The sequence below is a fragment of the Cnephaeus nilssonii genome, assembly GCF_951640355.1.
Source record: "Cnephaeus nilssonii genome assembly, chromosome: 11".
In the NCBI taxonomy this organism is placed as follows: domain Eukaryota; kingdom Metazoa; phylum Chordata; class Mammalia; order Chiroptera; family Vespertilionidae; genus Cnephaeus; species Cnephaeus nilssonii.
The window spans coordinates 1,295,935-1,303,291 of NC_137082.1; positions in this window are offsets into that span (position 1 = coordinate 1,295,935).

Here is a 7,357-nt window from a genome sequence, read left to right on the forward strand (position 1 = left end):
GCCGAGGGTTCCTGCAACCGCCGCCTCTTTGCAAGCAAGCTGCGGCCTGCGCCTGGCTGGCCTGCTCTGCGGCGAACCACTCTGGGAAGCCGGCAGGTCCTGCCCGGCGGGGACGCCCTCCCTGCTGCGCCACAAACACCAGTCCCTGCTCTCCCCCTCTTTTGTTTGTCGTTCGGTGACGGGTCACGGAAGGAGGTGATCATCGCGGCCCAGGACCGATGGGAGGGGCCCGGAGGCAAGGACCGGAGTACGCCCACCCGTCACCCCTCGCCAGGGGCTCACCTCCTCGGATCTGCCCAACCCGCCGGCCTTTTGTTCACTCGGCCACTAGCCCCAGAGACCTTCACAGGTTCCCTGACCTTTTTTAAACCCCCAGGCAACATTCCCCCTCCCTCTCCCAAAGGAGTAATGATAACGGCGGTCATCGGCACGCGGACAGGGACAGTGCTGGCCGAGACCCAGCCCTCCTCCTGCTCCAGAGCCGCCTCCCGGTGTTTTGTTTCGGGAATTAAACAAACTTGCCCGGCAGTGGTGCCCACTGGTGCCGTGGGCGCGGGGACAAGAACAGCTGCGGGACACGGAGAGGAGTCGGGCTCCCGCGTGAGGACCCTCATCGGGGCCGGGCTCGTCTCCTTCCCTGGCTCACAGAGAAGGAAGTGACCCGGGGACAGAACAAAGTCCGTCCCTGACGTGTCCCCCACAGACAAGGCGCCACGTCGCTCAGCGCTCACGCCAACTGCTCGGCCAGCCAGCGTTTTCAGTTTTAAATACACAAGCCCGGTTACACCCACACACACACCATGGCCCTCGGGACCCTGTCACATCGCGAGGAGGGACCGAGAGGAGCGGCTACTCAGTCCGGCATGTCTCCCCCACAGACACACGCACCTAGGCGTCGCTCCCTAACTTTAGAGATACGTGACACGCAAAGACAAATGCTCACATGACCATCTCCGCTCCGCGTCTTGGGGGTGGGGGGGGCACACATGAAGTGCGGACTCTGAGTCCCCGTTCCGGGGAGATCTGCTGCTGACGGACCAGCGTCCTCTCCGTCACAGCCACGGCCCCCCAGCTGCAGGCACACCTGCTCCTCTCCCAGAAATGCACGGGAAGTTTCTCGCCTTGCTACCAGGTACCCCATGTCTTTCCCGGCAGACGCACAGCGTGTCCACAGACTCAGAGGCCGAGCGCGTGAGCGAGCAGGGCGGGACCGCGCGGGGAGGAAGCCAGCCCCGCAGACCCCGGAGGAGAAGAGCGCCTGGGCCCGGCAGAGCGGCTCTAAAGGGCCGCCCGACCTGCTCCCCCACAGAGAAAGCCTCCATCCGGCAATTAGCGGCTCCGCGCCCGCCCTGTCCCCCGTCCGTCCGCCCGAGGGGGAGCCCAGCACCGGATCTGCCTTTGTCCGAGAAAGAACGTAACATTGACTTACCTTTCCCCACAGCTATTGTCTGTCCTCTTTCAAAATGACATCACGGAAAGCAATCATGAAATTTACATGGGGGGTGCAGGGTGGACGGGAGGAGGGGCAGGCAGCTGCCTGCCAGGCATCACATGTGGGGAAGCCTGCGTGCGGGTTTCAATTAAATATCCTCTCCCCTCAGTGTGCGGGCTCCTACGCCAGCGAAGGCAGCGTCTCATTTACTTAATGACCGCTCTCATTAGCAGCGGTGGCACGGGCTGGCAGAGACGCTCCTTTGTAAATACGCTACCCATGAACCCTTGGGGCTCAATATATCTGTTTACTCTCCGAGGTGAAATAAATTTACAGTATAGCATCAGCAAGATGGATCTGCTGACCTGGGAACTGCGAGGGGCTTGGCTGGCGGAGCCCGGCTCTGCTCCGAGCCACCTCTAGCACAAGGTGCCTGCATTTGCCCACACTGGTTTATAATTAATATGCGGCATGATTGGATTTTTTATGCAAAATACACAAAAGGGCAGAAAGCGTCACAACTGCCATGCTCACCCCCCTCTGCTTTCTCCACCAGTGGTTCAGTCCAATAATTCCTAATAGCAGCAACCGGAGTGACAGATGCCCTGGGTTAGCTCGGCCGCAGAGAAAGAACTTACAATATTTATCGGTGGTTAAGAACATGACCGACCATCACACAGAACGGACGGCAGGATTTATCACTCAGATGAACCAGGAGGCTACACAGGGGCTCATCTGCATATTCAAGTACCAGTGACTTGAAAGGATATGTGTATGTATGTTTACAGTGCTGAAATCGTACCTGTGGTTACAGACCAAAAAATACACTCAGACACACAAATAATCAATCACGAAGAGATACTTTTCTTTTATTGCACAGTCCCTTTTTTAATAATTATTTTAAAATAACGAAACCCTCTCAGAGAGGATGCGTGCCTCCGGGAGCCCCACGGCAGTCAGGTCCTCGCAGCCAGGCAAGTTCTCTGCCCCATCTTTCTGAGTCTTTTTAAAACTGCCTGCACGGAGCTGCCCAATGACAACCGGGAGGAGGAAAATGCACAGCACACACAATAGAAGTACCCACCCACTCTTTAGTCAACCCAGTTGTCTGCTTTCTCATCTGTCATCTTGGGATTTTTTTCCACATTCAGGGGTAAATGTAGGCATTTCCTCAGGGTACCCGGGAGCCCAGGTATGCTTGCAAACTACTCAAGCTCCCTTTTCTTACTGATAAATCAGGCAAACAATTGTCCATTATCACCGTTAGCTATTAGGAACTGTCCTGTGAATTTCAGACTCCTCCCTAGGACGGTTCCGGCAACAAACAGCATTTCCTGGTAAGCTATCCAAGAACACATAAACCCCAACTTAATTAGCATCAGAGGTCTGAGGCCATCAAAAGTATGAATGAGATAGAACTAAACATTTCACATTCTTTAAGAAAGCATGTGTTGAAAGTCAGCTGAAACTCTTCCACAAGCAATTATTTTTAACATGCAGTGTCCTATCTACAGGGAAGCCAGCAAACATCATCCTAAAAGAAGGCAAGTCGGTACGTTCGGTTCTTATACACACACATTATCCTCACCACATAAAAAGCACACTATACAGAGGGCAATCTTTCAGATTGAGCAAAAGGCAATAAATGCGCACCTTCTCTGGTCAAACTGAGGGTGAAACATTAATTATCCAACAAGGGAAGTTTGAGGCTCCTACAGTGCCTGCCTACAATTGTTTTTATTCTTTCAGAAGCTCATGTCCATTAGCCTAGAAGGACATAGTCGGTTGAGAGCTCTCCTGAAAAACCACTTCCTGTCTCCTCTGGACACTCTGTGTGCTGGGATACTTTACATCCGAGCCTTGGGCATTCAGCAATCCTATTAAACTCTTATCAGCAGGCTGCAGGCTCGGGCAGCCCTGCGCGCCATTGTTTTCGGGGGAGATATACTCCGGGGGGAGGGGAGGGCGGTGCTGAGTCAGCCGATTCCCCAACAATGCCCACTGTCTCAGGAAAGCACTAGTTCAGATCTGTAACAGTCACGATTAGGAACAGCAACGAACAGGTAGCAACAGGGAGGGATCGAGTTGTACAACAAAAGACCTGGAGCGGCACAGTTATTTCTTCAGGTAACAGGACTTATCAGCACAAACCTCAGTCTCAGCATTTCACGCGTCCCCCACTGACTCACCCCCCCCCCCCAGCTGTGCAGCTCTGTTAGGAATGGGCCTTCCAATGTGCTCAGTGCCAGTTCCAGGAACTGGGAGAGAAGCCCTGGGGCTTTCAGAAGAAACGGGTTTTAATGAGCACAGGTTCAAAATCTGGGGCTGACTGGTCCAGAGAACACGGGAGAGTCACCGGAGCGGAGCAGGGAAGGGCTGTACGGGCCAGCTGCTAAGGTGCAGCCGCTTCCCTCAGCCTGAAGGCGGGTGGCCACACGCCTCGGTCTGATCAGCACTTCGGACAGCGCCGTCGCCCCGAGCGGCCTTTGTTCTCCCACAGCCTCCGCTGAGGAGGACTCCCCAGCCTTCACCCCAAGGCCGCCAGCCCCGCGTGGAGGTGACAGTCGCCAGGTGCAACAAACACTTTGTTTCCGGGTGACGGGCACCAGGACATCTTAGGGATGAGATCCTTCCTTTCCCACAGGGAGCGTGGAGCAGACTGCTTTACAGGGAAGTCGCTGTGGCTGTTCCGGTTGGGAACATCCACCGGGAAACAACCTTGGTTTGGCTGAAGGGTCTCCAAGCTCCACTGGGACAGAGAGGGCTTTGCAAAACCAAACCTGTGGCCGAAGCCGCGCTGGGGAGGCTTGATGATCGCTTGGCTGGAACGATCATGTAAAACACGTGTAATTCCTTGTGCAAAGCTGCACAGATATTCCAAGTATCTGTTCATTTGCTTCATAAAAACTCTTTTAAGTAATTTTGGTCTGAACTTTCTGCATCTGTGATTGGCACCACCTTCTCCGTGACCAGCTGGGTGAGGCTCTCTTGTGTGTGTTTTCTGAAAGCGTCCCTGCAGATGGGCGCCTGCCTTAAAGCTGCAGACGACAATTAGGGCCCTGTGTGTGGAGCCGAGGTGGTCAGCATTAATATTGTATATGAACAGCTGAGGGCGAGGGGGGTGCGGCCCCAGGCAGGCGCTGGCAGATGGAGCAAACAAAACCCAGAGCCACTCTTACCAGCACCCGGGGCTGACTTTGTGTGCCGTCTCGCGCACCCGCACACACTCTGGGCCAGATTGTGAGACTGTTTCACGCTGAGACATCAAACACACCAACCCTCTGACACTGTGTGAACACATATACGCACACAAACACACGTTTGGGAGGATTTGTAGGGCTCACACACTAACTCTTGCTCCAACACGGTATTAATGGTACACACGGAGGAACTCTGCGTTAACAGGAACGCAAGCAGCTGCCCCAGACACAGCCCCTCTATTCCGGATGAGCCTCTCCGGGCACACACGCCTGCTCCCCACCTCACCTCCTCTCAGAGCCTGGCAGCCTGCTGCACCCACACCCCCCTCACTGCCCCCCACCTTCACTCCCACGGCAGCCCAAGGACAGGTGCTGCAAGCTCTCAGCCAGCCGAGGGAGGGGCAGGCTGGAGTCCCCGGGCCTGGCCTCTTTCAGGGGGGGCCTGTCTGTCACCTCCCCTGCTTCCCAGAGAAGAAGGCTGAGTGCTGACGGAGACACAGCTAATTAGTCCCTTTGGCGTCTAGGCGGAAACCTGTGAACAGGCCCAGGGAGGGGTGCAAGGGGCGGGGGGGGGGGGAGGTACGCACCCAGGAAGGTCCCGCAGAGTGCCATCCTGGCTGAGCAGGTAAATCTCCACTCCGAAGCGGGGACACTCGGTCACTTCATCCTGGGAAAAGTTGCTGCACAAACTTCTGTGTCCTAGGGCCCTGGAGAGCCCCTTCTCACCCAGCCAATGAGAGCAAAGAGCAGACAATCACAAATTAGTGCCTCGCCAATGAGGCTCCCTCCCCACACAATGGCCCAGCCGGACAAAGAGCCCCGCCTGCAGGTGGGGAAGAGGAACGGCCCCGCACCGGGCGAGCCGGGGAGGCGCTCCCGAGGACACTCCCCTCCCCCACCCCTCCTTCCCTGAGCGCCTCCTCCCCTGCCCTCCCCCTCCCCTCCTCCCCTTCCTTCCCCTCTCACCTTCTTCCCCCCACCTTCCCTCTCTACCACTTCACCCCCGACCAAGTCAGGACAGAAACTAGGTGGGTGACCAGTGGGATGGGGGGAGGATAGGGTCCGGGGAGACCTGGCCTGTCCCCAACATAATCACGGGCTGCCTGGGGCAGGCCCTGGGGCCCTGGAACTATGGGCTCTCCACCACCAAGCTAGGGAGCCCCGGTGCGGGGGGCGGGGGGGGGGGGGAGGTAAAGGGAGGACCAGAAGCCCACCTCTCAGGGACGGAGGGTTAGGAGGGAGAAACTTGAGGTTGGCCTCTGGCAGCTCAGCCCAGACCAGTGTGGGGAGGGGCGGGTGGTCTTTCTAGGACAAGTCCTCCTGCCTCACCCCCTGTCCCCATCCTTCACTGCCTGCAAGGCTTTGTTTATGCGAAGTTTGGCCAACCCCAGACCCGGCTGGACACTCCCAGCTTGAAGCCTGGCTTCTGCTCACCCTGAGACAACTCAAGTCTCACCTCTGGGAGGTCTCCATCCCACTCCCCATCTGGCTATTCCCCTGCCTATAAGTGGGGGCACAGGCTGCTGATGGTCTGGGTATGGGGTGGAGGCAAGACACACCGTAGGGGGCTGCTCAGGACTCCGGGTTGAGCCTGAGCCATTGGTGGGGGCAGTGCCACTCACTAATGGGGGCGGAAGCAGGTGTGTGGGGATCTACGTGGGCTCCAGGCGGAGGCGCAGGGCCAAGATCTGGCTGGAAATAAGAGGTAAGTCCTCTGATTAGTGAGGTTGGCGAGGGTGCAGGGGGAGAGGGGCAGGTGGGGGAGGAGAGGTGGGACAGGTGGGAGACCCCCTCCAGGCGGTCATTGTCCCTTGTCTGCAGCAACCCATGTGCTAACAGAACAGAGCTGACCTCGGGAGTCATCCAGCCCTTCTGGCCTCAGCTGCCTCCTCCTCCCATGGGTCCCAGGCCTGCGGCACTGACTGGCTGATGCCAGCCCATCACACACTCCTGGCTGCCCAGCCTCAGGGACCCAGGAGGCCCTCCTGGCACCACAGACACCAGGTTCCTGCAGTTAGCAATGCGCTCCCTCCACCTCACCCCACGCCCTACCCTTGGGGAAAAGGAGTTCTTTGGATGGAGTTAATTAAGATTGATTATTTAAAGTAACAATGGGGGAATCTATGAATGCTTGTGCTGTTTCCTTTAATAAAACCAAATGACCTCCCAATCCATCACATGACAAAACCACTTGGACAAGTTCTGAGTCAAGTGAAACAAAGTCAACTACCCTCTGAGGGCTGCAGGGCCCAGCTCCTCCAGGCCCCACACCCTGGCTCCGGCCGCCAGCACTGAGTCAGAATCCTGGAATCCACAGACCCACTTGCCTGTGCGCGGCCTGCAGCCCTGGAGCGGCAGGAGCATTTGCCTCTGGCCACAGGCCCCGGAGGGCTGCCGGTCTGTAGGGTTCCATTCTAGCTGTCAAGGGCAGAGGTCATCCAGCCCTCTCAGGGCTCTGTGTGGCAATGGCACCTTCCTCCCCGTGTCCAGAAGCCAGGGCAGCACTGAGCTCAGCCACCAGCCAAGGGAGCCCTTGGGACATCACCTTTCACAGCTGCAGGTCCCCTCACAGCAAGGCTTCCTGGGCCCTACATGCCGCTCCTGCCCAGAGTGAGGCTTCTCGATGCCAGCGGAGGGCCGGCCGCCCCAGGCGTGGGGCCAGGAAGCTGAGTGCCATGTCAGATGGCCCTGCCCCCCACCTGGCCATCTTGGGGTTGGGGAGGCC